We start from the raw sequence: 8,988 nt of genomic DNA on the forward strand, positions 1-8,988 counted from the left end.
GTGCCCAGATCTGCACTCGCACCTGCTGTCCATCAGCCCAGGAGCCACCGGGACTGGGACAGGCTGAAGCTGTGTGTGAAGGGAGGGGAGGGATTCAGGCTGTCATGGGCGGGGACTCTGCCACAGCTTTGTCACTTCAGTGCTACTTGCTAATTTATTTCCCTGCTTCCTGAAGCAGTGTATCCTCTTAGGCCTGGGCCTGAATCCCGTTTGTTTCTGTACACCCAACACTTGGCACCATGCATGGGGCGTAATGGACTTCCATCAGCAATGATTGGAATGAATGCAAATGGGAAAATGCAACGAAAGGCTGGATCAGGCCTCAGGAAATGCATCTAAACTCTTAGGTTGCACACAAAGCCTCTGACCCTGGTCACTTAGAAAAAGTCGATTTTATTGGAGTGATACAGTGAGTCCGAGAATTGAGAAACGTCTAGAGAACCAGGCTTAGAAGTGGGCAGGAGTCAAGGCCCTCCTCAGGGCCAGGAAACTAGGGGTCAGGACTGGCCAAGCAGCAGGGGCATTGTGGTCAGGGTCACGCTACTGGGCGAATGTCCCCCAGCCATTTATTTAACGTCTTTACATTTCTCACTCCATCTTCAAGCTCCTGGGAGAGGACCTGATCACTGTGCCACTGGAGGAATGACTGGAGCTACCAGCTTCCAAAGTGGGAGGCGGGCATGTGGAATTCCCATCCCACCAAGGCTACCACAGAAGGGACAGTCATCCTCTGAGGGGACAGGGGTGTGTTGGGAAGGGGGAAGTGGTGCTGGGTGACCACAAAACAACATGTGTTCCCAAACAAGGGCCCATTTTGGAAGACGGGTCTCTGATTTCTGCAGCGGTACAGGATCCATCTTGGACCCCCTCCCCGCCTCCCCGCTGCTGGGATTCTGACAGTTCTGCCAAGGCTGGAGCGGGGAGAAGACGGGCAGGAGCCGATGCATCTGCGGCCAGACCCCTATCTCCCACCTCCTCCTTCCAGTCCCTCTGCTCTGAAGCGGGGCCTGTCTCCTTGGGAGCCAGGGGAGTTCCCAGGACTGGACTGATGGAGAGGCAGAAGGGCGCCTGGGGCCCTCCAGCCAACCACAGCTCTTCCCTTCTCCCATAAACACAGTGCAGGAGATGACATTTAGCTCCTTAGATGAAACAGGCTTTTGTGGGTTGGCTCGAGATCCTAGTCACTGTTAACTAGTTTCCAAGCAACCTTCCTTTCTCCTTTTATCTACAAATTTCATTAAACATTCAATGGAACCATAATAACCCCTTTCTTCATGGAACTTACAGTCTAGCGGCGGGGGGAACAGATATGAAGCAAGCAGTCACATGACTGAGTATGGATTTGCAAATCAGTTCAGTACTATACATAAAAGCAGAGAGTGTCATGACAGGGACCCAATGTAGATGGTGGAGATAGGAAAAGGCATGTGACTGGAACACCTCAATGATGGGTGGTTACAGCCAGGCACAGTGTCTCCTTCTCAGGCTTCCTCTCATGGTGAAAAGTTCTATGGCTTCTTATAGCTCCTGACCATGGGTGGGATTTGCGGGGGGTATTTTGTTGCTGTTGTTGTTGTCATGATGATTCAGGGGATACTTCCAGGACATTTGTGCGCAGAAGCAGAGCCGCTAAATGCTAAAGATGGTTCTGCATAAAAAAGGACAGTCCTACTCAAAATGCCAATAGCACCTTTACCTGAGAAGCTGTGCAGGCTGAAGTCAGTCTCCTGGCAGCCAACTCATCAATCTGGAGAGCCGTTCCTTAGCAACCATGGCGCTGAATATCCTGGGGTGGCACAGTTTGAATCCTCTGTCCACCCTGGACCCAGCATGGGGGCTGGGGACGGAATGGCAATGCAGACTGGGGCAGGTGAATTTGCTAAGGACAACAGGGGTGCTGTTGGCAGAAGAAGGGGAGCTGCTGCTGGGCAAAGCAGCCGACGGCCTCTGCTTGGTGGGGAAGGGTGGTGGTTCAAGAGGAAGCTGGATGGGAAGCCAGGGCCAGATCATCCAGGACCTGGTCAAAGATTTCACACTATCGTGTCCCGGAAACCGCTGACAGGTGTTAAGCAGGGGAAGAGGGTGACGAAATCTGTGCCAAACTCCAGAACTTTGTACATTTAGGTTTAGTGGGCATCTTGCCAGACTTCCGTCCGTAGGAGAAACCCGGTATCTCCTGGCCTCTCTCACCTTCTCCTTGATTTAAAAGATTAAATTCTTTTTAATGTGTAGATTCCATTGTATTCTCCCTAGAGGTAAAGGAGAAAGGGAGAATTGTGCTCTGGGAAAGCATTACTCTTCCACTGGCTTCTGTCACGTATGCTCTTATGAACTGCACCGCATTTCAGTTTGCTTTCTGCTCTGGAGACAAGAATTGAAACTGAGCAACTGTTCTATCCCAGGAAGTCATTGGTTTAATCCAATTAACTACCTAGTGGAAAACCTCTCTCCATCCCAGCGATGCTTATGCCTTTATGGTCAAGTCCAGGCCATTGCCAACATATCTTTGCAAATTTCATTAGCAGTGGCTATTTCCATTTTCTCCTAGGTCATTAATGAGTTTGTGAAATGAGGCCGGTTCCGGCACCGGCCTCTGACATGCCCCAGTGGGCCTTTTGATTCCAACCAGACATAGTCCCCATTTATCCCTGATTACGTAGTATTTTCACCCTGCCAGCATTCCATCTACATGAGCGCATTCAAAACCAGGCCGATTTAATTTGGAGCATAACCTTTATGGAAATTGTTGTCACATGCAGCACTGACGGCCACATCCTGCGGCTGCTTTCCTGTCACCTGCTCATCCTATCTTGTTTATACTTCCTCCTATGGCTATTCTCCCAACAGAGGCTTTTTGTTTTTGTTTTTTTAATTGCAGTAAAATACACATAACAAAATTTACCACCTTAACCATTTTTAAAGGTACAGTTCAGTAGTGTTAAACATATTCACACTGTTGTACAACCAACCCCCAGAACTTTATCTTGCAAAACTGAAACTCTGCACCCATCAAACAACTCCCCGCCCCCATCCCCTGGCACGCACCATCTACTTCCTGTTTCTATGAATTTGATGACTCTAAGTACCTCAAATAAGTGAAAACATACAGTACTTGTCTTTTTGTAATGAACTTATTTTCACTTGGCGTAATTTCCTCAAGGCTCGTCCATGTTGCAGCATGTGTGAGAATTTCCTGCCCTTTTAAGGTTGAATTGTAACCCATTGTGCGCATATGGAACCACATTTGCTTATCCACTCACCTGTTGATGGACATTTTGTTTGGTTCCACCTTTTAGCTATTGTGAATAGTGCTGCTATGAACATAAGCATACACATATCTCTTTGAGACCCCACTTTCAATTCTTTTGGACATATACCCAGAAGTGGGATTTGCTGGATCATAGGGTAGTTCTATTTTTAAATTTTTTTAAAGGTTTTATTGGGGAATTGGGGGAGGAGAACAGCGCTGGGGAATTGGGGGAGGGGGAATAGACAAGTTGCTGTCCTTTTGTTCTTCAGTCTAGTTGTGGAGGACATTGCTTCACTGGCCCAAGTTGGCACCATCATTGCACTCTTCCCGGGCAAGGCAGATCAGTCGCCGGCTTCTGGATGGCCGCTCACTGCGGCTGCTGGCCGCTCACGCTGGCTGCTGGCCGCTCACACTGGCTGCTGGCTACACATGGTAGCCCATGGCAACCCACTGCAGCAGGGGCTGCAGCCTACGCCCGTCGCCAGCGACTCACGGCAGCCCAGCTCCAGGTTGAGCTGTTGTTCAGCATCTTAGCTGTGGAGGGCAGCGTCACTGGCCCTCATATGTGGGATCCGAACTGGGGTCCTCTGGTGTCCCAAGCCAGCTCTTAACCAACGCGCCACTTGGCCGGCCCCCAAGCCAACTCTTAACCAATGCACCATTTGGCTGGCCCCTATTTTTAATTTTTTGAGAAACTGGCATCCTGTTTTCCATAGTGGTTGCACCATTTTATATCCCTGCCAGCAGTGCACAAAGACTCCAATTTCTCTACATCCTCACCAACACTTGTTACTCTGCAGTTGTTGTTTTTTTTTTTACAGTAGCCATCCTAATGAGTGTGAGGTGGTGTCTCAGAGTGGCTTAGATTTGTATTTCCCCAATGGTTAATGATGTTGGGCATCTTTCATGTGCTTTTGGACGTTTGTATATCTTCTTTGGAGAAATGTCTAAGACCTTTGCCCATGTTTTAATCAGATTATTTTTGTTCTTAAGTTGCAGGAGTTCTCTGTAAATTCCAGATATTAACCTCTTATCACGTACATGATTTGCAAGTGTCTCTTCCTGTTCCACACGCCACCTTTCCACCCTGTTGACTGTGTCCTTTGATATACACAGGATGCAAGTTTGTGATTTTGGTGTCATCGCCTAGCACTCTGTAATTTTAGAAATGATCACATTTCCTTTCATTTTTTTATTAGTTTTTTATTTTTTCTCTTTCTTTACTTTTTCACATTTCCTTTTAAAACCACCATTCTTGTGTGCTTGCTAGTCTTTTTCCTCCGTCGTCCAATTCTGATTCTTCACTCTAATCAGGGAGAGCATTTCTGAGTCGTGACTGTTGGCATCCATTTCCACACTGTGAAAGCAACCCTCGTAATAGCTTAAAATAGGAAATATAAGAGCAGGGGATAGGTGGTTTGTCAGTTCGTTTAGCACAATTAAGAAGGGGAAGGGTTAGTGAAGTGACTGATGATGATCTGTAGACATCTGCAGCCACTATCTCTTTCTTCCCATGGCTGCATGTAAGAGAAATCGCTAGTCCCACTTGACAGGTGAGAAAACTGAGAATAAAGTGAGCTGTCTGGCTCGGCCTCACACAGCTGGTAGGCACACAAACACCATAAACATTTTTCTATTCTGTGCCAGGTTGCCAAAGAGCTCTTTTCAAATTCTTCTCAAAATAAGTGGCTTGCCTCTTACCGCATGCCTCTCATGTCACCCTGCCCTGTGTCACAAAGTTGATAATGACTTACCTGTCACATGCAAGTGCTGTGGTATGAACTTCACATGGATCAGCTCAGTAACGCACACCTCACCGTGCAAGGCAGCCTGAAGCTCAGAGATGCTCAAGTATTTCGCCCAAGGTCACTCTCCTAGAAAGAGGCAGAGCAAGGGTTCGTACCCAAGCCAGTCTGACTCCAGAGCTGCCTCACTTCAAGTTTAGGTCACGAAAGAGAACCAACATAAGTCAAATCCTGGGACAAGCCACGCTCTGCTCGAACTGTCTTTATTACTAAGCGATCCAACAGACCCTCTTATCGACCCACTTCCTTTGCTTAGACATTAAGCCCCCTTTCGCTCGACGTTTGTATAGGAGAGATGTGGTCTCAAATCTGCACTATTCAGTGAACCAGCTGTCTGACTGTAGGCAACTTATGAACTTCTCTCGGCCTCAATTTCTCCATCTGAAAACTATCCATTATGTTACCTACCTCATGTGGTTGGCTTGAGTAGTAAATGAAATAACACATGCACAAGTGTTAGCAGACAGCCTGGCACACAGTAAACACTCAGGAAATGCCAGCTATTATGATTAATTTTATAAATAAGTTTGATCCATACATAGGTACCATAGTGACTGTATGGCCCTATCCTAGTTCTCCATATTTTTTCCTTGCAAACATAGTACATAAGAAGAGACCCATAGTGGAAGTTTTTGCTGGAAAAGTTAACTACAGACAGTTTCTGTATCACGTAGGACTTGATCTATCTGTAAATTATAGAGAAACCTCAACAACACTGCATTAGACACACAGGGCTTATAGTCTCACGTAAAAGCAGTCCAGCGACAGGCAAAGCTGAACTGATACGGCCACACCATGAAGTCACTTGGACCCAGGTCTGTCTATCTTTTCTGCCCCACCATCTCTATAGCATAGCCTCCAACTTCAAAGGAACCTAAGAGTCTAATATGGCTGCTGGAGCTCCAGCCATCATGCCCATATTCCAGACGGCAAGGAGGAGGGAGAACGGAAGGATAGAAAAGGCACAACTCCCAGTTGTAAGGAGTCTTCCTAGGAATCTCACATAACATTTCCATTACTTATCACTGGCCAGACTTTAATCACAGTACTGGCTTTACCTAGCATCAACACAGGCTGGGAAAAGTTGTCTTCTGGTCGGGTTTATTCTCACCCTAATTAGAATTCTGTCTCCAAGAAAAAAGGGAAAAGGGATATTGAGATGGCAGTTTGCTGTCTCTGCCTCAAAGGCAAAAAATTGGTGCTGCTTGATGTTTTCAAGAAACTCTGTGTTCCTGAGATTCCAGGGTTGTTCCTGAGACCCTCCTGGAGAGGGTCTGGGGAGAGGACAGACTCACAGTTTGCTAAAAGGATTCCACCGCCAACAGTAACTCTGCAAACCACCACTGGAGAGAACGGACAAAGCCTGTCCACTCCAAAGCAGACCAGAGGCAGGAACACTGCCTATGAAAGGGGTGGGGGGACACACTCGGACGTATAAGAAACAGAGGAGCATGAGGTAACATGAAGCTACCTGTCCTTGGAGGCCAGCAGAGAGGCTGCCCTGTGCTGTGGTGGCCATGCAGGGATCCCCGTATGGGTGGCTGTCCCCACGTTTGATGTTGGATCAGAAGTCGGGTTTTGATCACATTGGGGTTAACCGCTGGTGTGCAGAACCGACTGGCTGTTTTGATCAATGACCCCACTGACCTTGCCAGCCTTATTTCGAGCAAGCAAAGGCCTCGGCTTTTCTGAGGTAGCTCTGTATTCTCGTTTGTGGTTCTAGCAGACTCCAAAGGACAGCAATGCTTGTCAAGTCACGTGTCCTCATTGCTGGTACTCGACGCTCTGCCAAAGGATTGATTCACTCTTGCTCACATGTTCCCAGGGCCCGGCGCATCAGTAGATATTTGATAAATGTTTGTTGACAACAATTGCTGCTAATCATGCCATGCAGTTGAGTCTCAGAACGCACTGGTCCTCACTCTAAAACTGTCTTTGGAACGTGCGTGGTAAGGCCGCCTTGTGATGCGGCTGGATGCTTTCTTCAGGCTAACTTCCTTGCAGGGTTCCGATATGGACCCTCTAGGTGGTGAAGTCCATTACCAGGAGGCTGGGCCTCAGAGGACTCAGGAGAGGGGACCCTGTCGTGAGCACCAGCTCCGTGAAAGGCTTGTCCTTGCCCTTGGGCTGGGCCTGCCTGCCCCCTCACCTGGCCTGGAGCCGTCCTGTCCCTCCCTCCGGGTGCCCCTTCAGTCCAGGGAATGCCTTTGCACTGGATTCAGAGCCCTGACACTGAGAAGCCACGGTTGGGGGCCCTCCCCGTGAAAATTCCTTCTCGTACCCCTCCTCAGCAAGGGCTGCTTCCTGGAGCTTTTGTGGGGGGTTCCCTCCCAGAAGCCGCCAGAGCTCTCTGCGGTCCCTGTCACCATCTGAACTGCCCCTCGTATCCCCACTCCCCCAGAGAGGAAGGGAGCCCGGGGCAGGCGCGTCTTGCCTGACCTCAGGGAGAACGTGTCCCTGGCAGCCCCCGGGGGTGACGTTTATGCACGAGTCTATTTTCTCACAGAGTGACTCAGAGAAGACGTGCAGGCTGCCAAACCTGTGGGGGGCCCTGGGGGACGCATTCTGAGCTCCACACCACCAGGGACGAGTGTGCTTTAGAAGCCCACAGGGTTTACAAGTGGAGGGCTGCCTGTGATCCCGGAACACCACGTGATACGGACGATCCGACATTAAAATGGGAGTCAGGGGAATGGATAAAGAAAAGGCAGCACGTATGGGTCCGTGCAACGCACTGTTCCTCAGCCATAAGAAGGAATGGGATCTTGCCACGTGTGACAACACGGACGGACCTAGAGGGTGTTACGCTACGTGAAGTAACCAGAGAGAGACAAACACCCTATGATCTCACTTATATACGGAATCTAAATAAATGTTCATCAAAATAAATGAACAAGCGAAATAGAAATAGACTCACGGATACAGAGAACAAACTGATGGTCACTAGATGGGAGGGGGCTGGGGGAAGGGACTGAGACGCACAGGCTTTGTTACAAAAGCAGCCACGGGTGGAACGCACAGCACAGGGCACGTGTTCGATAACGTGCTCGTATCCGTGGACGGTGCCAGGCGGGCGCTAGGCTTATCAGGGTGACCACTCCGCATGTCACGCCAATGTCTAACCGCTGTGCTGCGCCCCTGGAACTAATATACTGTTGTATGTGAACTGCAACTGAAAAACAATTTTTTTTAATGAGTAGGGGGAAAAAAAGAAGGACTGAGGCCCAGACTCTCCTGGGAAACTTATTAAGACTGTGGGCTCTGGGGTCTGACGGAGGGCACTCCGACTCAGAGGGGCTGCAGAGAGGGCCAGACCTCCGAGCTTTTGACACGGTCCTCGGGCGCTGGAGGCGGCCGCGCGACGAGGGAGCTGCGCGCACACAGAGCGGCGCCCGCCCGCTGCCGGTGTCACGGGCTCCGCCGTGCCGGGCGGGCGACGCCTGTACCGAGGACCCGGCCATCACCGGCCGTCAGGGAAGCCAGAGGCCTGGGAGACGCTCCACACGCCTGAGGCCGCTCCCCGAAGGGCAGAACGGGCTGTGGGCGACCAGGCGGGAGGAGGCGGTTTTGGGAGGGCGTCTGGGGGGTCGGAGAGTCGGTCCTTGCGCTGCTGTGCGGGGGACGCGGGAAGAGAGACGGGCGAAGCGGCCCCCGCACCCCCGGGGGCCCCGGCGGACGGCCACGCGGACACCGGGACGTAACGTTTCCTCTGCACAGACACGCCCGGGGCGGAGCTAATGTATCCGGAGGGCGCCGTGAGAAACTCACAACAATAGCTAATCATGAGACGCGGCCACCGTCGCGCTAGGCCGCACACGCGGGCGGAGCTCACTCGCTCTCCTCTCTCTCTCTCTCTCTCTCTCTCTCTCTGTCTCTGTCTCTCTCTCTCTCTCTCTTGCTCTTCTGCCCCTGAGCCGCCGGCACCCCGACTCC

The sequence above is a fragment of the Hipposideros armiger genome, unplaced genomic scaffold, assembly GCF_001890085.2.
Source record: "Hipposideros armiger isolate ML-2016 unplaced genomic scaffold, ASM189008v1 scaffold_6, whole genome shotgun sequence".
Classification (NCBI taxonomy): Eukaryota; Metazoa; Chordata; class Mammalia; order Chiroptera; family Hipposideridae; genus Hipposideros; species Hipposideros armiger.